This window comes from Trachemys scripta, chromosome 14 (assembly GCF_013100865.1).
Source record: "Trachemys scripta elegans isolate TJP31775 chromosome 14, CAS_Tse_1.0, whole genome shotgun sequence".
In the NCBI taxonomy this organism is placed as follows: domain Eukaryota; kingdom Metazoa; phylum Chordata; order Testudines; family Emydidae; genus Trachemys; species Trachemys scripta.
Window position 1 is genome coordinate 2,429,679 of NC_048311.1, and position 24,097 is coordinate 2,453,775.

The following is a 24,097-nucleotide window of genomic DNA, read 5'->3' on the forward strand; positions in this document are numbered from 1 at the left end:
ATTTTTACCTTTTTCTTTAATTAAAAGCCTTCTTTTCAAGAACCTGATTGATTTTCCCTATTTTTTAGATCCAAGGGGGTTGAATCTTGATCCACCAGGAGTTGGTGGGAGAGAGGAGCGGGGGGATGGTTAATTTCTCCTGGTTTTAAGATCCAAGGGGTTTGGATCTGTATTCACCAGGGAATTGGGGAAGAGTCTCTCAAGGCTACCCAGGGAAGGGAATTAGCACATTGGGAGTGGTGGCAGCGGACCAGATCTAAGCTGGTAGTTAAGCTTAGAAGTTTTCATGCAGGCCCCCACATCTGTATCCTAAATTTCAGAGTGGGGAAGGAGCCTTGACATGGTGGCAGAGCGGTGGGATCATTTTAAACCAAAAGCCAGTAAGATTTCTTTTTCTCCTTTCTAGCTGCTTGGAAAGCAGAGCTGAAGGTAGATGCATATCTTATCTATCCTTGCCTGAATGCATAGGTGTTAAGGTTTTTTTAACAAGGGTCTTTGTTAAGAGAAGGGTTCAAGCAGTGAGCAAACAGCTGGCAAAAGGAATTTACAAGCTGAATTTTTTTTTTCTTTCTACCTCTCTGGGATAGCTAGTTAGAAAGTCTCTGTTACTTAAGGCAGCCCTGAGCTGAGTGCTTTCCAGTTTCAGTGAACTGCAGAGGGGTGTGGCCCAGCACAAGAAAGCAGGGAAATGACTACCAGTGAAGCAGCTAACAAACTAGAACTGGCTAGACCGGAAGCAACAGAAAAAGAAAACGAACATAAGAGACGGATGGAATTAAAATAATTAGAATTTAAGGCAGAGGAGGCTGCCCACAAGAGAGCTGTGGAGGAGAGGGAAAGAGAGAGGAAGCATGAACTGGAATTAGCAAGGGCTAGGCCGGATATACCAGCCAACCCTAGCAACCCCTCTCCAGGTACCGCTTCCCATCCCAGAAAATTCCCCACCTACAAGGCAGGCGATGATACTGAGGCCTTTTTAGAAAAATTTGAAAGGGCCTGCCTTGGGTACAGCATCACTACAGACCAGTACATGGTAGAGCTGAGGCCGCATCTCAGTGGACCCTTAGCAGAGGTGGCGGCTGAAATGCCTAAGGAACACATGAACAGTTATGAACTTTTTAAAAACAAGGCCAGAATCCGAATGGAGCTAACACCCGAGCATGCCCATTGGCGGTTCAGAGCCCTAAGGTGGAAACCAGACGTGTCAGTTATCCGACATGCCTACCACATTGGGAAAAATTGGGAGGCCTGGATATCAGGAGCAAATGTTAAATCTACAGAAGAGTTGCCCTTCCTAATGCAAATGGAGCAGGTTTTAGTGGGTGTTCTTGAGGAAATAGAAAGGTACATCCTAGATGGGAAGCCCAAAACTGTAACCGAGGTGGGGGAGATTGAAGCCAAATGGGTGGAGGTGGCAGAAAAGAAAAAAACGAGTAGCAGTTGGAGCGAATATCAGAAGGGGAAACCCGAAACAAAACCTTACCACCGGGGACAACCCAAGGCCCCACCTACCTCCCAAGGGAAACCCCAGATGCCTTCTCACCCCACCACACCAGTTTCCACCAGCCAACGTCGCCCCGGTGATACCTTAGCAGGTCAATGTTTTAAATGTAATGAACTGGGACATATAAAGACCCATTGCCCCAAGAACCCCAACCGATTACAGTTCATTACACCACAATCACACCAAAGATCCCCAGGCCCAGATGCCTCTCTCATACAATCGGACTGAAGGGAAACCTTGAGAGTGGGAGGAAAGAAGGTTATCGCATGGAGGGACACTGGGGCACAAGTGTCAACTATCCACCAATCCCTACTGGACCCCAAACTCATCAATCCGGAGGCTCCGGTGACAATTCAACCCTTCATGTCACACTCTGTAACCTTGCCTACAGCCAAGTTGCATGTCCTGTACAATGGCTGGTCAGAAATGTGGACTTTTGCAGTCTATGACAATTATCCCATCCCCATGCTGCTGAGGGAAGACTTGGCCAACCATGTGAAGCTAGCCAAGAGGGTGGGAATAGTCACCCGCAGCCAGGCTAAGCAAGCTTTCACCCCCATCCCTGTTCCTGAGCAGTCACCCAGGGCCCCGTCAGTGTTACCAGAGACCCAGACAAAGGTGGTGGACCCAGATCCCCTGCCAACGACTGCAACAGCCGTAGTGGATCCAATCCCAGAGACCCAGCCAAAGCCAGTCCCAGAACCAGAACTGGCAACACAACCAGCGCCAAAACCATTGCCAGCACTGAGTACAGCATTTGCAAACCCATCTACAACTCCAACGCTAGAGGGCACCAGCAAGCCTGAACTGACAGAAGCAGCAGATAACCCTACCCAAGAGGCTCAGCCAGAGCCTGAAATACAACATAGTGCACCAGCAGACAGTGGTTCACAGTCAACGGAAACAGCCCCATCACCTGCATCGCTTCCAGAGGGACCAAGCCCCAGTCCACAGTCCAAGGAGGAACTGATGTCTCCAGCTTCAAGGGAACAGTTCCAGGCTGAGCAGGAAGCAAATGACAGCCTTCAGAAAGCTTGGGCGGCGGCACGGAGCATCCCACCACCTCTCAGCTCTTCTAACCGATCCCGGTTTGTTGTAGAACAAGGACTTTTATACAAGGATAGTCTTCCTGGTGGGGACCAGGAAGACTGGCATCCTCAAAGACAGTTGGTAGTTCCCACTAAATATCTGGTAAAGCTCTTGAACTTAGCCCATGATCATCCCAGTGGCCATTCTGGGGTGAACAGAATGAAAGACCGGTTGGGGAAGTCCTTCCACTGGGAGGGAATGGGCAAGGACGTTGCTAATGATGTCCGGTCTTGTGAGTTGTGCCAACGAGTGGGAAAGCCCCAAGACCAGATCAAAGCCCCTCTCCAGCCACTACCCATAATTGAGGTCCCATTTCAGCGAGTAGCTGTGGATATGCTGGGTCCTTTCCCAAAGAAGACACCCAGAGGAAAGCAGTATATACTGACTTTCATTGATTTTGCTACCCGATGGCCGGAAGCAGTACCCTTAAGCAACACCAGGGCTAAAAATGTGTGCCAGGCATTAGCAGACATTTTTGCCAGGGTACGTTGGCCAACCGACATCCTTACAGATTTGGGAACTAATTTCCTGGCAGGGACCATGGAAAACCTGTGGGAAGCTCATGGGGTGAATCTCTTGGTTGCCACCCCTTACCACCATCAAACCAATGGCCTGGTGGAGAGGCTTAATGGAACTTTACTCATAGACTCATAGACTCATAGACTTTAAGGTCAGAAGGGACCATTGTGATCATCTGGTCTGAACCCCTGCATGCTGCAGGCCACAAAACCGTCCCTACCCTTCCCTTGACTCTGCTGATGAAGTCCCCAAATGTTGTGTCTTGTTGACTTCAATTGGCAGAGAACCCTCCTGCTAGCGATCCCTGCCCCATGCTGCAGAGGAAGGCGAAAAACCTCCAGGGCCTCAGCCAATCTACCCTGGAGGAAAATTCCTTCTCGACCCCAAATATGGCGATCAGTAAGACCCCGAGCATGTAGGCAAGAGTCTCCAGCCTGACCCTTGTTAGCCATTATACTATTTACCTGCTATTGCTTGGTATTCCTCAGCTAATATATTTTACCATTAAACCATTCCCTCCATAAACTTATCTAATTTAATCTTAAAACCAAACAGGTCCCTCACCCCCACCGTTTCCCTCGGAAGGCCGTTCCAATATTTCACCCCTCTGACGGTCAGAAACCTTTGTCTAATTTCAAGCCTAAACTTCCCCACTGCCAGTTTATATCCATTCGTTCTCGTGTCCACATTAGTACTAAGCTGGAATAATTCCTCTCCCTCCCTTGTATTTATCCCTCTGATATATTTAAAGAGAGCAATCATATCCCCGCTCAGCCTTCGTTTTGTCAGACTAAACAGCCCGAGCTCCTCTAGTCTCCTTTCATACGACAGGTTTTCCATTTCTCTGATCATCCTAGTGGCCCTTCTCTGCACCCGTTCCAATTTGAGTTCATCTTTTTTAAACATGTGAGACCAGAACTGCACATAGTACTCCAAATGAGGTCTCACCAGCGCCTTATATAACGGAAGCAGCACCTCCTTATCCCTACTAGATATACCTCGCCTAATGCATCTCAAGACCGTATTGGCTTTTTTCACCGCCACGTCACATTGTTGACTCATAGTCATCCTCCGGTCTACCAGAACCCCTAGGTCCTTCTCCTCTTCCGTTACTTCTAACCAATGCGTCCCCAGCTTGTAACTAAAATTGTTGTTAGTCATCCCTAAATGCATCACCTTACACTTTTCACTATTAAATTTCATCCTATTTCTGATACTCCAATTCACAAGCTCATTCAAGTCTCCCTGCAGAATATCCCTATCCTCCTCCGAATTGGCAACGCTTCCCACCTTCGTATCATCTGCAAACTTTATCAGTCCACTCCTGCAATCGGTTCCGAGGTCAGTTATAAATAGATTAAATAAAATGGGTCCAAAAACCGAACCCTGAGGAACTCCACTGGTAACCTCCCTCCAACCTGACAGTTCACCCTTCAATACGACCCGCTGCATTCTGCCCATTAACCAATTCCTTATCCACCTCTGGATTTTCATATCGATCCCCATCTTTTCCAGCTTAACCAATAATTCTTCATGGGGTACAGTATCAAACGCTTTACTGAAATCCAGGTATATTAGGTCCACCGCATTTCCCTTATCTAATAAGTCCGTTACTTTCTCAAAGAAGGAGATCAGATTTGTTTGGCACAATCTGCCCTTCATAAAGCCATGTTGTAATTTATCGCACTTACCATTAACCTCAAGGTCCTCAACTAGTTTCTCTTTCAGAATTTTCTCCAGCACCTTGCACACTACAGATGTTAAACTAACAGGCCTGTAGTTACCCGGATCACTTTTTTTCCCTTTCTTGAAAATAGGAACCACATTAGCTATTCTCCAGTCTAACAGAACCACCCCCGAGTTTACAGATTCATTAAATATTATCGCTAATGGGCCTGCTATTTCTCGCGCCAATTCCTTCAATATTCTCGGATGAAGATCGTCCGGTCCTCCTGACTTAGCCCCATTAAGGCGTTTGAGCTTTGTTTTTACCTCGGATACGGTAATCCCCCATTCTGTTTGCCCCTCTGTCCCGGTGCTAGTATCCCTAATACCTTCATTGGCCTCATTAAACACCGATGCAAAATATTCATTGAGATATTGCGCCATGCCTAGATTATCTTTAATCTCCTCTCCGGCTATAGTCTTCAGCGGTCCTACTTCTTCCTTCTTTGCTTTCTTCCTATTTATATGGCTGTAAAACCTCTTACTATTGCTTTTAATTCCCCTCGCTAGGTCCAACTCCACACGGCTTTTGGCCTTTCTCACTCTATCTCTACATTCTCTGACTTCACTAAGGTAAGTTTCCTTACTGATCCCTCCCCTCTTCCACTCTTTGTACACTTTCTGTTTCTTCCTAATCGCCCCTTTGAGTCGGTCGCTCATCCAGCTCGGTCTAAATCTCTTGCTTAGTAATCTTTTTCCCTTTTTTGGGATACAGGCTTCTGACAGCTCATGCATCTTTAACTTAAAGTAATCCCAGGTTTTATGTGCCTTAAGATTCATTAATACATTTGCCCAATCCACTTCCCTTACCAGTCCCCTTAGTTTGTTAAAATTGGCCTTTTTAAAATTATAAACCCTAGTCTTTGATTTAATTCTGTTACTCCTTCCGTTTAGTTTAAAGCGAATTAGCTCATGATCGCTGGAGCCCAAGTTGTCCCCTACTACCACTTCCTCAACGAGGTCCTCACTAGTCACCAAAATCAAATCTAAAATGGCCTCCCCCCTCGTCGGTTCAGCTACCACTTGATGAAGGAAATGATCAGCAAGCACATCTAGGAACATCTGAGCCCTATTACTGCTACTAGCGTTTGTTCCCCAATCTATATCCGGGAAGTTAAAGTCCCCCATAATCACACAGTTCCTATTAGTATTTACTTCTCTAAACACATTAAATAGTTCTTTATCCATATCCTGGGTCGATCCCGGCGGTCTATAGCACACCCCAAGCACTATCCCCGGGGAGGCTCTAGTAGTCCTTTTACCCAGTGTGAGTATTGCCCAGACGGATTCCGTGTTATCTATTCCATCAACTATTATTTCTTTACAGCTTATCTCACTATTGACATACAATGCCACCCCGCCACCCTTACCTTTGTTCCGGTCTTTCCTAAACAGCGCATACCCCTCTATACCTGTATTCCAGTCGTGACTGCCGTTCCACCATGTTTCAGTTATTCCTACGATATCCGGTTGCAATTCTCGGACCAAGAGCTCCAATTCCTCCTTTTTATTACCTAGGCTTCTCGCATTGGTGTATAAGCACCCTAATGTATGTCGTTTAGCCTGTCTCCCATTAGTAACACTATACGTTACAGGCCTCTTTGTGTCCTTCCCCCCATCCTTCTTATGTCCAATCTCATCTCCCCGGCTATATCTCCTCTTATCTCACTCACCATTTCAATGTTGGAATCTGGCGTGGAGATTAACTGTACATCTCCCAACCGTCTCCCCAAACTTCCTAGTTTAAAGCTCTTTTGATAAGATGAGCCAGCCTCCCTCCCAGAAGTCTATTTCCTTCCCTACTCAGGTGAAGTCCATCCCGCGAGAACAGCTGTCTGTCCCCGAAAGCCTCCCAGTGGCCATACACCCCAAAGCCCTCCTTATAGCACCACTCCCTTAGCCAACTATTTATTCTCACAATCCTATCAGCCATTTGCTGCCCTTCCCTAGGAACAGAATCCCACTAAAGATAATTTGAGCCTCTATCTCCTTAAGCGTCTTCCCCAGCCTGGCATAATCTCCCTTGATTCTCTCTAACGAGAACCTAGCCGTGTCATTCGTTCCTACATGAAGGATTATCAAGGGGTTCTTACCTGCTCCTTTTAGGATACTTTTTAACCGCAGGGGCCATGATACGTAAATTCATAAATGAACAATCCAATGATTGGGACCTATGTTGCAGCAGTTGCTTTTCGCCTACAGGGCTGTACCACATCCCAGTTTAGGGTTTTCACCATTTCAACATGTGTATAGCCCCGAGTTTAAGGGGCCATTACAGTTGGTGAAACAGCAAGGGGAGGGGTTTACGCCTTCTCCAGGAACTAACATTCTAGACTTTGTAAGCAACCTACAAAGCACCCTCCAACACTCTTCAGCCCTTGCTAAAGAAAACCTAAAGGATGCTCAGAAAGAGCAAAAGGCCTGGTATGATAAACATTCCAGAGAACGGTCCTTCAAAGTAGGAGACCAAGTCGTGGTCTTAAAGGCGCTCCAGGCCCATAAAATGGAAGCATTGTGGGAAGGACCATTCATGGTCCAGGAGCACCTAGGAGCTGTTAACTATCTCATAGCCTCCCCCACCTCCAACATAAAGCCTAAGGTATACCATGTTAATTCTCTTAAGCCCTTCTATTCCAGAGAATTAAAGGTTTCCCAGTTTACAGCCCAGGAAACAGATGACACCGAGTGGCCTGAAGGTGTCTACAATGAAGGAAAAAGTAATGGTGGCATGGAAGAGGTGAACCTCTCTGCGACCCTTCGACGTCTGCAGCAGCAGCAGATCAAGGATCTGTGCACTAGTTTTGTGCCAATGTTCTCAGCCACCCCAGGACGGACCGAACGGGCATACCAATCCATTGACACAGGTAATGCTCACCCAATTAGAACCTCACCCTACCGGGAGTCACCTCAAGCCCAAACTGTTATAAAAAGGGAGATCCAGGACATGCTACAGATGGGTATATTCCGCCCCTCTAAGAGAGCATGGGCATCTCTAGTGGTTCTAGTTTCCAAACCAGATGGGGAAATATGCTTTTGTGTGGACTACGCTAAATGCTGTAACTCGTCCTGACAACTATCCAATGCCACGCACAGATAAGCTATTGGAGAAATAGGGACATGCCCAATTCATCTCTATCTTAGACTTAACCAAGCGGTACTGACAAGTACCACTAGATGAACCCGCCAAGGAAAGGTCAGCCTTCGTCATCCAGGCAGGGGTGCACAAATTCAATGTACTCCCTTTCAGGCTGCTCCAAAGACTTGTAGATGGTCTCCTAGCGGGATTGGGAGAATCTGCCGTTGCCTACTTTGATGATGTGGCCATTTTTTCTGAGTCATGGGCAGAACACCTGGAGCACCTGGAAAAAGTCTTCAAGCGCATCAGGCAGGCAGGACTAACTGTTAAGGTTAAAAAGTGTCAAATAGGCCAAAACAAAGTGACTTACCTGGGGCACTAGGTGGGTCAAGGAACTATAAATCCCCTACAGGCCAAAGTGGATGCTATCCAAAAGTGGCCGGTTCCAAAGTCAAAGAAACAGGTCCGATCCTTCTTAGGCTTGGCTGGATATTATAGGCGATTTGTACCACACTGCAGCCAAATCGCCACCTCACTAACAGACCTAACCAGAAAGAAACAGCCAAATGCAGTTCAGTGGACTGATGAGTGTCAAAAGGCCTTTAACCAGCTTAAGACGACACTCATGTCTGACCCTGTGCTAAGGGCCCCAGACTTTGACAAACCTTTCCTAGTAACCACAGATGCATCCGAGCGGGGTGTGGGAGCAGTTTTAATGCAGGAAGGACCGGATCAAGAATTCCATCCTGTCATGTTTCTCAGCAAGAAACTGTATGAGAGGGAAAGCCACTGGTCAATCAGCAAAAAGGAATGCTACGCCATTGTGTACACGCTGGAAAAGCTACGCCCATACGTTTGGGGATGGCGTTTCCAACTACAAACAGACAATGCTCCTCTACAGTGGCTTCATACCGCCAAGGGGAATAACAAAAAACTTTTTCCGTGGAGTTTAGCTCTCCAAGATTTTGATTTTAAAATACAACACATTTCAGGCGCTTCTAACAAAGTGGCTGATGCACTCTCCCGGGAAAGTTTCCCAGTATCAACTGGTTAAAAATTATTCTTGGAATGTGGGACATATTGTTACTTTTTATATAAGCAGTAGTATGTCTAAAGGTGCATGTGTCTTATTAACTCTGTTTTCTCCTAGAGATCCAGGAAGAAATCACAGCCAGTGTGGAACTGGCTGTCCAACACTATCTGTGATTTGGGGTGCATGTCATAATTATAAAGGGAAGGGTAACAGCCCTCCTGTGTACCATATTATAAAATCCCTCCTGGCCAAAGACTCCAAAATCCTTTTACCTGTAAAGGGTTAAGAAGCTCAGGTAACCTGGCGGACACCTGACCCAAAGGACCAATAAGGGGACAAGGTACTTTCAAATCTTGGTCGGGGGAAGGTTTTTGTTTGTTCTCTTTGTTTTAGGGAGAGTTCGCTCTTGGGACTAAGAGGGAGCAGACATCAATCCAGGCTCTCAAAATCTTTCTGAACAAGTCTCTCATATTTCAAACTTGTAAGTAAACAGCCAAGCAAGGCGTGTTAGTTTTATCTTTGTTTTCTCAACTTGTAAATGTACCTTTTACTAGGGTGTTTACCTCTGTTTGCTGTAAATTTGAACCTAAGGCTAGAGGGGGGTCCTCTGGGCTCTTTAAGTTTGATTACCCTGTAATGTTATTTTCCATCCTGATTTTACAGAGATGATTTTTACCTTTTTCTTTAATTAAAAGCGTTCTTTTTAAGAACCTAATTGATTTTCCCTGTTTTTTAGATCCAAGGGGGTTGAATCTTGATCCACCAGGAGTTGGTGGGAGAGAGGAGGGGGGATGGTTAATTTCTCCTTGTTTTAAGATCCAAGAGGTTTAGATCTGTATTCACCAGGGAATTGGGGAATAGTCTCTCAAGGCTACCGAGGGAAGGGAATTAGCACATTGGGAATGGTGGCAGCGGACCAGATCTAAGCTGGTAGTTAAGCTTAGAAGTTTTCATGCAGGCCCCCACATCTGTACCCTAAAGTTCAGAGTGGGGAAGGAGTCTTGACACCTAGCAATGGGTAAGAAATGAGGAAAGATATAGTTATGCTGTGTAGGGGCACTAGAGGGCAGAGAAATGGGAGAGGTGCAGCCCAATGGCCAATGAACAGCAACCAAAATGGAAGGGCAAGAAAGAAGAAATTATGTTTCCAAATGACCAACATAGGGAAGTGGAAAGGGAGGTGAAGCTGTATAATGATGCATAAGTGGTGGGGAAAGAACATTGAAGAGAAAAGGAACTGTACACTATGTAATGAACTGTGGATAGTATCAGATATTACTGAGTGAGTTATGGGCTGTTATACTAAATAACGTCCACCAGGTGACATGAGAGTCAAAAATGGGAAAGAGGCAGCTATAGGAAGAAGAATCCTCTAGTGGAGAGCAGAGTAAAAGGCTGTCATGCTGGGAAATCGACATTAGATGGCAGCAGAGTACAGGAAATGAAAGGTGGGGCTGTCAGAAATACTGACTAGTAACCAATACATTTCACTAGCCAACAAAATAATGGGAAAGTTATACCGTAAAATGGACACTAGGTGGCAGCATAGAACCATTGGGTTAGAAGGGACCGCAAGGGTCATCTAGTCTAACCCCCTGCCAAGATGGAGGATTTGCTGAGTCTCAGCCATCCAAGATTGATGGCTGTCCAGCCTCCTTTTGAAAACTTCCAGTGAACGAGATTCCACGACTTCCCTAGGCGATAGGGTGACCAGAGAGCAACTGTGACAAAACAGGACAGGGGGTGGGGGGTAATAGGTGCCTGTATAAGAAAAAGTCCCAAAAAACAGGACTGTCCTTTTAAAAATGGGACATATGGTCACCCTACCAGGCGATCTGTTCCATTTTGCTACTGTTCTTACAGTTTTTCCTGAGATTTTATTTAAATCTGCTATGCTGCAGTTTGAGGCCATTGCCTCTTATCCTGCTCACTGTGGCAAGAGGGAACAAGTTTTCTCCATCTTTTTTATGGCAGCTTTTCAAATATTTGAATACCACTATCATACCCCGTCCCCAATCTCCTCTTTTCCAAACTAAACATACCCAGTTCCTTCAGCCTTTGCTCATATGGCTTGCATTCCATCCCTTTGACCATCTTTGTCGCTCACCTTTGGATCCTTTACATTTCTTTACATCTTTTCTATACATTTGTGACCAAAATTGGACACAGTCCCCAGCTGAGGCCTAACCAGAGCCTAGCAGAGCGGTACTATCACCTCCTGAGACTTTCATGCTATGTCTCTTTTAATGAAAACTAAAATTGCATTTGCTTTTTTTGAAACAGCATCTCATTGCTGACTGATGTTGAGGTTGTGACCCACCAGAATTCACAGATTCTTCTCAGCAGTTCTGCTGCCAAGCCAGTTATCCCCCATTCTGTATTTGTGCATTTGTTTTTTGTTCCCTAAGTGAAAACATGTTGTAAGGGTGATATATGGGGAGCTATTTTCAGAAATGCCCACTAGACGGCAGCATATATTGAATATTAATAAAGGGGCAGTGTAAGTACATTATAACAGATCATCACCTTGGACAGGCATATTCCAAAAATGTAAGCTGGTGTTTGTTCATGATCTCAAATATTGTACACATAGGTTCATTGGACTAAAAAAAAAATTGCAATTATACGAGTCACGCTGTACAATTCCCATTGGGCATCGTTAGCTACAAATCTTTGGAGACACAAAATGAACCTAGTGGGAGAAAGGTTGAAGTGGAACCATATTAAAAAGAGAAAAGACCAAATACAAATATGAGGCAGCATTTACACTTTTTAAATAGAAGGAGAAGCTCATTTTCAAAAAATAGATGTAATGTACCTGCTCATTCCTTCAGGTAACTGCAGGTCTCTTCACTGAGAAAATCCAGTTTCTGCAGAAAGAAGAGAAAGAAGAACCTCAGCTGACGAACCTACATCCTGGCAGCCAAGCCCTGAGAAATAAGAGCTCATTGCTTCAAGCTTGGGCTATGCTGTGGTTACAGGTGAGCACCATCTTCCTGACTGCCTTTACCACGAAAAAACAGGGGCATGAATGTGCTTTGTAATATTAGAGGGACAAGGTGGTGGTGTAATATCTTACATTGCACTAACTCCTGTTGGTGGAGGAGAGAAGCTTTTGAGCTACACAGATCTCTTCTTCAGGTGAATATTAACAGTTTTAGCCTCACCTTCCCACAGCAGTGTCAGTCAGCGTTCATAGCACCGTTTCACAGAGATGGAGCTTGAGATCCATGTCTGGTGACAGGTCCTCAGTTGGGAATCTGCCCCACTGACACAAATGTAGCTACCTTGATTTACACCAGCTGAGAATCTGGCTTACTATGCGCCTCAATGGGCTGGCGAATGCTGATAGAGTCTTACTAGCACAGATGACACATGCCAGATTGTTTCTAGACTCTGAGTTCAAGGACAGAGTCTTCCCCCCAGTGCCTTTCTTGTTCTTATATTATCATCCCACAATCAGTATGGAGTGGGGTGGGTCACTCTCCAGTCAGGGTTGAACATCAGCCTGGTTTTGTCCCTTCCTAAGATCCACTATCCAAAGAGCTGTATTTTATTTTTGCTACATAGTCAACATCAGGAAACAGAAAAGGCATTGCCAGTTCCAGACCACGTCACCATCACCACCGCAGCAACTAGGGGAGAATTACTCCACTTCATAATTTACAACATAAACTGATCTTTTGTGTGGGGATGGACATTGTTCCTTTTCCTATAGGGCATTGAAATGCTGAATATACCAGGATATATGTTGTGACATTATTGACACAAACTGTGACTGTATAGACCATTGTTGCAACCAAGATTCTGTAGTGGCACCAAATCTTGCATAAGGGAGATTAAGTAAGGTGTCTATGAGGAGGTTATGATTTGCTGGTTATGACTATGCTTCCTGTTTGCATGTATCATGTTTGTATTTAAAGTTATAAGTATTGGCTCTGTACTGTCTGTATTTCAAACTTGTGCTATGCTTCTGAGTGACACCCCACACAATTTGCATCAGCCTGGCCTGCTTGATGACCCATTAAGGACCATCAGCTATACAACTGACCCATTGAGAGAAGGCAAATACACCTTTTGACTCAGAAAGACATACAGGAATATGCCTATAGATACAACTTTAAGGTTTTCCATTGCCATGTGCTGGGTAGCTTGTATCTGAGACAAAGGAAGAACAAGCCACATGGCAAAAGGACTACAAAAGGCAGCTGCATCATCTCCATTTTGTCTTCAATCCTGCTTCTCACCTCTGGAGGAACTTTGTTACAAACTGAAGTTCTGAACTAGGACTGAATGACCCATCGAAGTTGTGGATGTATTCCAGGGACTTGATTTGAATCTGCAGTTTATTCCGTCACTGCTAAAAGCCTGAACCAAGAACTTTGCCATTACTGTATGTAATTGATTCCATTTAACCAATTTTAGCTCTCATCTATATTTCTTTCTTTTTATGAATAAACCTTTAGATTTTAGATTCTAAAGGATTGGCAACAACGTGATTTGTGGGTAAGATCTGATGTGTATATTGACCTGGGTCTGGGGCTTGGTCCTTTGGGATCAGGAGAATCTTTCTTCTTTTACTGGGATATTGGTTTTCATCAACAGTCATCCACATAAGGAGTGGTGCTGGTGGAGATACTGGTAAACTGGAGTGTCTAAGGGAATTGTTTGTGTGACGTATGGTTAGCCAGTGAGTTAAACCAAAGTCGTCTCTGTTTGGCTGGTTTGGTGCCTTAATAGTAAAGGAATTCCAGCTTTGGGCTGTAACTGCCCTGCTCAAAGCAATTTTATCATGAATTGATACTCTCAGTTGTGTCCTGCCACAGGCCGCATCATTCCATTATTTCTAACAAGAGATCAATGCATATGGAAACTAGACTTCAATGAAAAATCTGAGTCAAGATTTTAGTTGACGTACTTATTGGTTTTGACTCTTAGACCTGGCATGGTTCTGGCTATTGACAGAAGTGAAATACAGAACTTAAGCATCATTGTTAAGCTCTGGTATGTCACAAGATGGCATATGATAGCTAGCCAAGTTCTGGTATGACAGATCACACCAATTCTCTACCAGAGATATAGACTGTTATATTAGTCATTGCTCTGATATGGCAGAGGGAGGTATACATGAGTAACAATGTTCTTTCCTCCGACTGGGACTCCTGGCACTTTGCTTTGAAGTCTACATTTAGTTTTAAAATTTCAGCCTGTAACCAGGAGAGGAAGGGAATATTCTCAATATTTCAGGTATTAATTCACAAGACTTGATGAACTTTTAATTCTATGTTCTTCCAATTCAATTGCCCAATTTGTACTTTTGTTCCTAGACTCAACCCATGGCAGACATAGATCGGAGAAACGAAACGACCGTCAAAGAATTAATCCTCCTGAGATTCGGGGATCTCCCTGACCTTCAAATTCTTCTCTTTCTAATGTTCCTAGTGATCTACATGGCAACCGTGACTGGGAACACTCTCATCGTGGTGCTTGTTGTGACTGATCAGCACCTTCATACCCCCATGTACTTTTTTCTGGGCAACTTGTCCTACTTGAAGATCTGCTACACCTCGACCTTCCTGCCCCGGTTACTGTCCAGTCTGCTGACTGGGGACAGAACCATCTCAGTCAGTGGCTGCATCACACAACTGTATTTCTCTGGCTCTCTGGCTGCTACGGAATGCTATCTCCTAGCAGCAATGTCCTATGATAGGTATTTAGCGATATATAAACTCCTGCACTATTGAACTCCTATGACTAACAGGTTTCGCCTCCAGCTGGTTGCTGGGTCATGGTTAAATGGTTGTTTGGCCAGTACCGTCTTAATATTATTCATATCACTATTAATATTCTGAAATGAAATTGGCCATTTCTATTGTGATCCCATCTCACTGATGGAACTCTCCTGCAGTGACACTCACCTGAGCATGTTGGTGGATTTCATAATAATCTCCGTATTCACTCTGCCTCCATTCCTACTAACCCTGATGTCCTACGTGTTTATCCTTGTCAGTATCCTGAGAATCCCTTCCATGACCGGGAGACAAAAGGCTTTTTCCACCTGCTCCTCTCACCTCACTGTGGTGACAATTTTCTATGGAACCATAATGACTGTCCACATTCTACCAAAACGTGATACACTCAGAGCTCTTAAGAAAGTGCTCTCTCTTTGCTTCACGGTCCTAACTCCCCTGGTAAACCCCCTCATCTACAGCCTGAGAAACAGAGAGGTCAAGGAAGCACTGAGCAAAGCAGTCAGTAAATGTAGCTTTCACCAAAAAAACATGCAGAGACTCTGAGATAATAATTTAGCCTGAGGTTTTGAAAGCTGTCTGGTTGTTGAAGCAATCAGTCTGCAATGCACTGTACCTCAAAATAGCATCCAGTAACCCCCCATATTCATCTTTTGTATATGGTTGTGATATTCATAAAAAAATGCCTTGTAAGGTATTATATGAAAGGTCATGATCTGCTGAAACTCATTCTTCTGTCAATATATATATATATAATTGTATATGGCGTTATGATATTTTTTTATATGGTTGTTATTGAAATGTGTTGAAAGTTTGGGAGTCGCCCACTGTTAGTTCTCCAGTGACAACATAGGAGCTGGCTCACACCCAAGCGGACGTTAAATGACCATCACCAGCCATTGACCAGCAGGGGAATTGTAAACTAGAGGTTTCCAATTCTGTAACAGACAGTGTGCAAGCACCACACAATGGTAATTGCTCAACTCTGTGATTCAGCAAGGCCCACCTGGACATGTTTCAGCCAGTATTTTTCCAGGGACATGAATTGAGAGTATAAAATAAGGGACAGGGGCATCATGAGACCACCTCTCTCCTCCCACACCTACTCTGGAAGCAACAAGAACGCTGGGAAGACAAAGACTTTGAACTGGGGAGGTTGGTCCCAGGCTGAAAAGGGAATTCATCCTGATATTAAGAACTGTTACCTGGCTGCAACATCCAGTGGTGTGAGAAAAGCTTTTTGATTCAGATCTTACTGAGTCTGAAAAAGTTTAGGATTTAGAATGTGTTTTTAATTTTTTTTCTTAGGCATAAAGGTCAGAGATAGCTACCTAACACTTATGATCACTTAAAAGCTATCTTTCTGTAGTTAATAAACTTATTTTAAGGTTTAATCTTAACCAGTTTTTTTGTCTAAAATGCTTGGGGAATCTGCTCAGATTACAAGGGCTGGTGCATGTCCACTATCCTTCCATGAACAGCCAGGCCCCAGCAATGACCTCTGGACACTTCAGCAAGAATAGATTTATAGCTCTTATCAGAACTAAACCTGGCTGTGATGCAGGGAGTGTCCAGACCCAGCTGGTGGATTGCCAAGGCACCCACAGAACTGAGGCAATTTCTGGGATTGGGTCTGTCAAATGATCACTGACGAAGGACTCTGCTTGTGGCCCTGCAGGGCACCAGCTGTTTTGCTGCCATCAATTGCACAGAGCAGTCCAAAGTTAAAATGAGTGTCCCCAAAACTCACTGCAATGAGTACATGCCCCAAGAGCGCTAGTTCTCATGAAATGGAGTCCAGCTTTCCCAAGCTGTCTTAGACAGCTCTACTGCATGTAGGGCCCTCTCCTCAGGGCATGACACAACCTATGGTGAGAGGAAGTGGCTACCGCCTAGCAACGAGCAGAACTCTTGTGGCAACAAACATGGCAGTGCTGGCTCAGCCACTGTGAGCACGTCAGGATTTGGCCAGAGGCAGGGGAGCTGGGCACCAGTGAGAACTGTATGACCTCAGCACTGCGGAAAGGATTTTCCAAGTGACCTAACAGAGTTAAGAGTCCATCTCCCATTTCAAAAGGCTTTGGATGCTTAACTCCTTTAGACGCCACCTAGAATCTCAGCCTGGAGAACCACTGGGCTGCTGTCACTGTAGCTTCAACCTATGTATTTCCATTGGAAACAGACTCCCCAGCAACAGAAATGCACTGGATTAATGGTAAACCCCTGCTAAACCTTTGACACCCACTAATGTTGTACGTGTAGTTGTAACCACTAATATTGCAATCATGCTGTTGTGTGGTTTGGTTCCCAATGGTTATAATTTCAAACTATGCACACCTAGCAATAGGTAAGAAATGAGGAAAGATGCAGTTATGCTGTGTAGGGCCACTAGAGGGCAGAGGAATGGGAAAGGTGCAGCCCAGTGGAGAGCAGCCAAAGTGGAAGGGCAAGAAAGCAGAAATTACAGGAGGAGGATATATATATATACACAGAGAGAGAACAAGAAACAATGGGTGTTACCATACACACCTGAGTGACTGGTTTAGGTGAGCTATTACCAGCAGGGGAGAAAAAAAAACTTTTTGTAGTGGTAACCAAAATAGCTCATTTCCAGCAATTGACAAGAAGATGTGAGGAACAAACAGTAGGGGGGAAGAATAAAAATGGGGAAATAGTTTTACTTTGTGTAATGACCCATCCACTCCCAGTCTTTATTCAAGCCTAATTCAATGGTGTCCAATTTGCAAATCAATTCCAATTCAGCAGTCTCTCACTGGAGTCTGTTTTTGAAGTTTTTTTGTTGTAATATTGCGACTTTTAGGTCTGTAATCGAGTGACCAGGGAGATTGAAGTGTTCTCCAACTGGTTTTTGAATGTTATAATTCTGGACATCTGATTTGTCTCCATTTATTCTTTTACGTAGAGAATGTCCAGATTGGCCTATGTACATGGCAGAGGGGCATTGCTGGCACATGATGGCGTATATCACATTGGTAGATGTGCAGGTGAACAAGCCTCTGATAGTGTGGCTGATGTGATTAGGTCCTATGATGGTGTCCTCTGAATAGATATGTGGACAGAGTTGACAACGGGCTTTGTTGCAAGGATAGGTTCCTGGGTTAGTGTCCATAGGGTGCAGGGAGCGGCCGACGGAGAAGGAGATGTCAGGGGAAGAACCTGGGCAGTGGAGCGGGCAAGGTGCTTTCCCACGCCCCCAACAGGATGGGAAGTAAACGCACGCGGATGCACTTCTGAACTCTGGGTCTTAACTGACCAAGGACAATAACTGTGAGTGGGGTTTGGTGAAGGTAGGGGCACACTAAAGGAACTTTTGGTTGCTGGACTTAAGAATCTGAGTCACAAGGTTGCCTCTAGAGGCTCCCAAGGGCTAGTGTGTAATTGTCCCAGGTTACTGGGTTGCAGCTCGAGCCAGTTTCGTGTTGTAATGTTGGAAAGGAACCCCTAGATATTGAATGTGGCCCTTGTTGCTGCCGACTCCAACTGGCAGAAGTGTTACATAAGGAATCAATAAGTCACCTTGGGCAATGTTCGCAACAAAGATTTGGAGATAGAAAATTAGTCAGCTGAAAGATAGGTTGAAGTGGGACCTTTATTAAAAAGTTTAAACACCATCACTTTAAAAACCAACCAACACAAAAATGGGTTGGGATTAATTTTTTCCCAATCTATTTTACAACCAAAATAATAATAAATAAATAAAGTGGTTTGTTGCGGAAAAGCTGAAACAACAATTTTATTTGGGTTCATATGACAAAACTTGGGTTAAAAGATAAGAACTTAGTGCTTGTATACCAACTTCTGGAAAGCAGCTGTATGGAGAATATCCTGATAATATCAAATAATATCAATATCAAAATAATTTAAGGAAATGTGTGTGGGGGACTGTCCTCTAGTGGATGGAACTAGATCCTGTCAAATGTGCCTCTTCTGCTAGTATGTAATTCAAGTATTCCAGAATTCAGATATTGGTCTGTGCTTTGAGCAGAATGACCCCAGATTTACCTATTCTCTTTCCATAGCATCATAGGATTTGACAGACTGGATCAGACACTAGGTCCATCTAGTCCAATATCCTGTCTGACAGTGGCCAGACGCAGATGTTTAAGAGGAAAGTGGAAGAATCCCACAGGAGGTAGAGGTGGGATAATCTGCCCCCCTCCCTGCCCCCATATAGCTCTCACCTTGATTGCTATTACATAGGAATTGGCTCAATACCTGAAGCATAAGGTTTAATACCCTTCCAGAATGTTGGTTGTCATTAATTATGATAACCTTGGACATTACTGATATCCATGTAAATATCCAGTCCCTTATGTTTCAAACGGTGATGTTTTGCAGCTTAATAATAACTATGACATGCCCACAGGTTAGTTACCTTACAACAACCCCTGTGCAGTGACTCTGTACTTAGGGCTGCTTTTCACCACCTCAGATATTTCCATTTAGGATGCGAGTTCAAATACATTGTCCCGCTCCATATCCATATCTCTTGAGTTAGTAAGACCAGGGATAGGGGAGTCTAATTACGCAGTCTACAAATGTTCAGGTTCCAATCTGTAACCAGGCAGAGGCTCAAAAAGAGCTGACTATAAAAGGACACATTTATGGAAAACCCTTTCCAACGGTCATCTCTACAATATCTCTGGCAGTTTTGCAGGTACAGATTTGAGAACTCCTCAGTGACGCTTGGGATGAACATTTGTCAAATCAAAGCAATTAGAAAACCTAAGAAATTCACATTTGAAAAAGGTTTCCCCCAAAAGTGGGAACTGTGCATAATCCCAGTAGCCTCAATACTGAGAAGACTGGACATCTTCTTTCCCATTTGAAGCGATTTATTTTCTGCTACTTTGGGAGAGGCAGAAATCTCTCAGAAATGAGATTCCAACACAGAGAATGCTCAGGCAACCCACACGATGCGTCCCAGGAGCGACAATGGACCTATAGGGAAAGTACTGCAATAGTTATTAGGATAAAGACCAGAGGGCTGTTGCATTGAAAATATGTAAACAGATGATGCAATAGCATTAGGAAGAAGCACAGCAACACTCGTCAGAGAGGTCATGCAGAGAAGTACCCTGCCTTGCCCAGCTCCCACTCCTTGGTCATGACCCAGCTCTCACCCTTAGTGTCCTAAGCTGAAAGTATTGTGTGGGGGAAAGGTCCTTGCACACTTGTCCTGCTCCTGGCACACGGGCTAAGATCCCTAAAAGAGGGGAGACCCTGCATGTTGTCTGTGGTCACTTCTGTTCCAGGATTGGTGTATACAGTGTAAACAAACAAGTTACACTAAGAATCCACATCACTGAATTCTCTTCCAATGGGAAACTGTGACGGTCTAGGTGGTTTCCCTGGATACAACCTGGAATTGTGAGACCTGCTCTGCCCCCTGAACTCACTAGCCTGGGGTGTCTGTCACAATGCTTTGCTAGTGATGAGTAGCAAATCCTTCCAGGTGCTGTTATCAGTCAGTCCAGCAGCAGGAAGAGCCCCACACTCAGCTAGATTGCATGAATGCTCCCAGAGCCACTCATGAATCTCACAGAGAAAGACACCAGCCAGATCCCCCTCAACTCCCAGCCTTGTATCTCAGGGATATACCGTCTTGAAGTGAATAATGCCAATGTATTACTTGATTCACCACTTACTTCAAGGGAAAGTGGACATGCACAGCCTTCCCCACCTGACATCAGAGGGGTAGCCGTGTTAGTCTGAAACTGTAAAAAGCAACAGAGGGTCCTGTGGCACCTTTGAGAATAACAGAAGTATTGGGAGTATAAGCTTTCGTGGGTAAGAACCTCACTTCTTCAGATGCAAGTAATGAAAATTTCCAGAGGCAGGAAATCAGTATGGAGATAACGAGGTCAGTTCAATCAGGGAGGGGGAGGTGCTCTGCTAGCAGTTGAGGTGTGAACACCAAGGGAGGAGAAACTGCTTCTGTAGTTGGATAGCCATTCACAGTCTTTGTTTAATCCTGATCTGATGGTGTCAAATTTGCAAATGAACTGGAGCTCAGCAGTTTTTCTTTGGAGTCTGGTCCTGAAGTTTTTGTGCTGTAAGATGGCTACCTTTACATCTGCTATTGTGTGGCCAGGGAGGTTGAAGTGTTCTCCTACAGGTTTTTGTATATTGCCATTCCTGATATCTGACTTGTGTCCATTTATCCTCTTGCGTAGTGACTGTCCAGTTTGACCAATGTACATAGCAGAGGGGCATTGCTGGCACATGATGGCATATATAACATTGGTGGACATGCAGGTGAATGAGCCGGTGATGTTGTAGCCGATCTGGTTAGGTCCTGTGATGGTGTTGCTGGTGTAGATATGTGGGCAGAGTTGTCATCGAGGTTTGTTGCATGGGTTGGTTCCTGAGTTAGAGTTGTTATGGTGCTGTGCGTGGTTGCTGGTGAGAATATGCTTAAGGTTGGCAGGTTGTCTGTGGCGAGGACTGGCCTGCCTCCCAAGGTCTGTGAAAGTGAGGGATCATTGTCCAGGATGGGTTGTAGATCACTGATGATGCATTGGAGAGGTTTAAGCTGAGGACTGTAGGTGATGGCCAGTGGAGTTCTGTTGGTTTCTCTTCTGGGTCTGTCTTGTAGCAGGAGGCTTCAGGGTACGTGTCTGGCTCTGTTGATTTGTTTCTTTATTTCCTTGTGTGGATATCATAGTTTTGAGAATGCTTGGTGAAGATCTTGTAGGTGTTGGTCTCTGTCTGAGGAGTTGGAGCAGATGCGATTGTACCTCAGTGCTTGGCTGTAGACGATGGTTCAGCAGGGATCTCTGAGGAAGCTGAGTCAGGAACTCTGGATGGAGAATTGGCTCTGGCCATGGGAGGGGGAATCTCGAAGAACAGGGACAGAGAGCATCTGTGAGTTGGAGGGTTGTGAGAGGGGAGGGAGGGGATTAAGGGCTGGGGGGGTTGTTTGGGAGTCCGGGCTGTGTGAGGCAGAGAGAAGGAGACATTCGGGGACTAGAGTAAGAACATTCAGGGGGTGGAGGATGTGGCAGAGGCTGGAGTCAAAGGGCCTGAATCTCCTCTCCCTGAAACCAGACATACTCCAGTGTAACACCATGGACTACCCCTGAGATGAGTGACGGGGGAATCAGCCCCATTGACTCCACTGGGGTTACTCCTGATTTACACCAGTGTGACTGAGAGGGAAATCTGTTGACTGCAGTGGAATATTTCTAACTTTGCTTACAGTTGGTGTGTTATGGTGATTTATTGGGCACAGCTAGAGATCAAACTGGGGCTCAGATCTTCATGCCAGAGTCTCCAAAGCTCAAGGGCCAACTCACCAGAGTGCAGTCCACGCACTGGGCCTTGGCGGGAAATAAAGTGACAGCGTTATTAGCCACAGTGTTTAGTTTTCAGTTAGGTGCGTCAGCCTTTGAAGTGCTTGGAGTATTGCAAAACGGATTGCACTGTGCATGTGCCTGGCGAGAGGAGGAGATGGTTGAAAGTTGTTTCTGACTCGCAGCCCCATAGCCTGCTGAAAGGAAAATGTTCTGGCCAACAAACCTAGGCCTTGTGACTTAAAATCTAACCCTGGGCAGAAATCTGTGCCTAAAAACAGGAGGCATCTGCCTCTGTTGAAGGGTTTCTAATCTTGGGGAACTGTCACTTGAGCACAACCAAATATTGAGAAGGTGCTGAAACTATTTTTGAAATGAAAATAAATAACCCATGCATAAGCTCACTGGGAGGGGGGATGATTGGGGGCGGAAGAGTTGGTGGGAAAGGAAGAGAGTAGTTTTGGGGGCAGTGAGAGGAGGAGTGATTATTGGGAGGAGGATAAATGAAGAAGGCGGGTAGGAGATGAGTTGGGGGTCTGGAGACAGGTTGGGGGTCAGGAGATGGGGAGGGTAACATAAGGGTGAGTGACAGCAGCCTGGGGAAAAATGGGGACAGGAACACCTGACAGACCCACATTCCCCTCCCATGTCTGTGCCAATATCTGGGGGTTCCCAAGCTATCTATGGGGGTCCAACCCTCCCTGCACCCCTCACATAATCTTGGGATCATGTCTGCCAGGTCTAGGGAAGTGACGCCCCTTGGGGTGTGAAGCTGAGAAGGGGCACATGTGGAGCATGTACCAACAACATCGTGAAGACCCTGCTGGCACTAGGGTGCTCGTACAAGTGGAGCAGTTCACACCTCTCAAAGCGATTGTTTCAGGCTGCACCGTCTCCTGGAGGGTTCTCACTCAGCTCAGAATAGCTCATTAAGATAAATAGGCCACTTCACTGGCAGATAGATGCGTCCGGCTTTGTGCTGCACTTATGGAGAGGTTCTGGGAGTGGATATGAGGGGAGCCCATACAGGCACAGAATACAGCTCCTGTCCAGAAAAACGTGGTGGTTGTGAAAAGATCCTTTTGCTTCTCTCGTCATCCATATCCACTACTATCTACAGCCGCCACAAGGACCACTTACTCCTACCAACATTTTTCTTTCTCTTCAAATAGCTAGTAAATTAAATAACCCAAAACTTAATTGAAACAGAGTTAACGTCTCCAAGTGAGAGCTTGTGCCCATCCAGAAGGTCCAGTTCAGCAAAACTCAAGCTTCTGAAAACCAGGACATACAGAATTAAGGTAAATGTTCACATAACCTTAACTCCGCCCCCTCTGGGCAATGCCCCACAACACCAGTAACACCCACACTCCTGCTCTGCCTTGTGACTGCGATGGACAGATGCTAGCTGCGCTTTCACTACGCTCGAACACTGGGCCTGCTCCCCGCACAGAATGCCACATTGGTACAATTTAACTACATCCCCTTACAGCCCCTTCACACTTGCACACAGGAGACCACCTAAACCTCTACTTCCACCTGCCCCTCATTAAACCCACAACCTGCTCTCATATCCCCCCTCACCATTGACAAGATGACCCCAGGGCCCTGTTACTGACACAATCTACACAATTCTGTAGACGGGAGCCTCCAGGAACACGTGCACCTCTTCCCTTTGGTCACACACATAGGGTGCGGGGGTGAGACCAGATCACCCCATATCACAAACACAGCTCTATGGTGCTCCTCAACTAATCCCCAGAGGTCCTCATATAACAAACACACCACCGTTCTCTCTCCACCATTCAAGTCAGCTACAGCTAACACAATGAATGCAGTGGGAGTTTAATGCAGAGAATTCCATGGGGCTATTGTCAGCTCCTTGGGGCAGAGTTAAGGTTGTATGAGCTTGTATCTTAACTCTCTATTTCTTGGCTTTCCAAAGTTTAAATTTTGCTGTACAACACAATATTCTGGAAGGGTCTGAACTATCACTGGGCAACCTTAACTCTGTGTTAACAAAGTGTTGTTGTTTTTTGGCCATATATAGCTTGATCGATCAATCAATTCTTGTCTGATTTACAC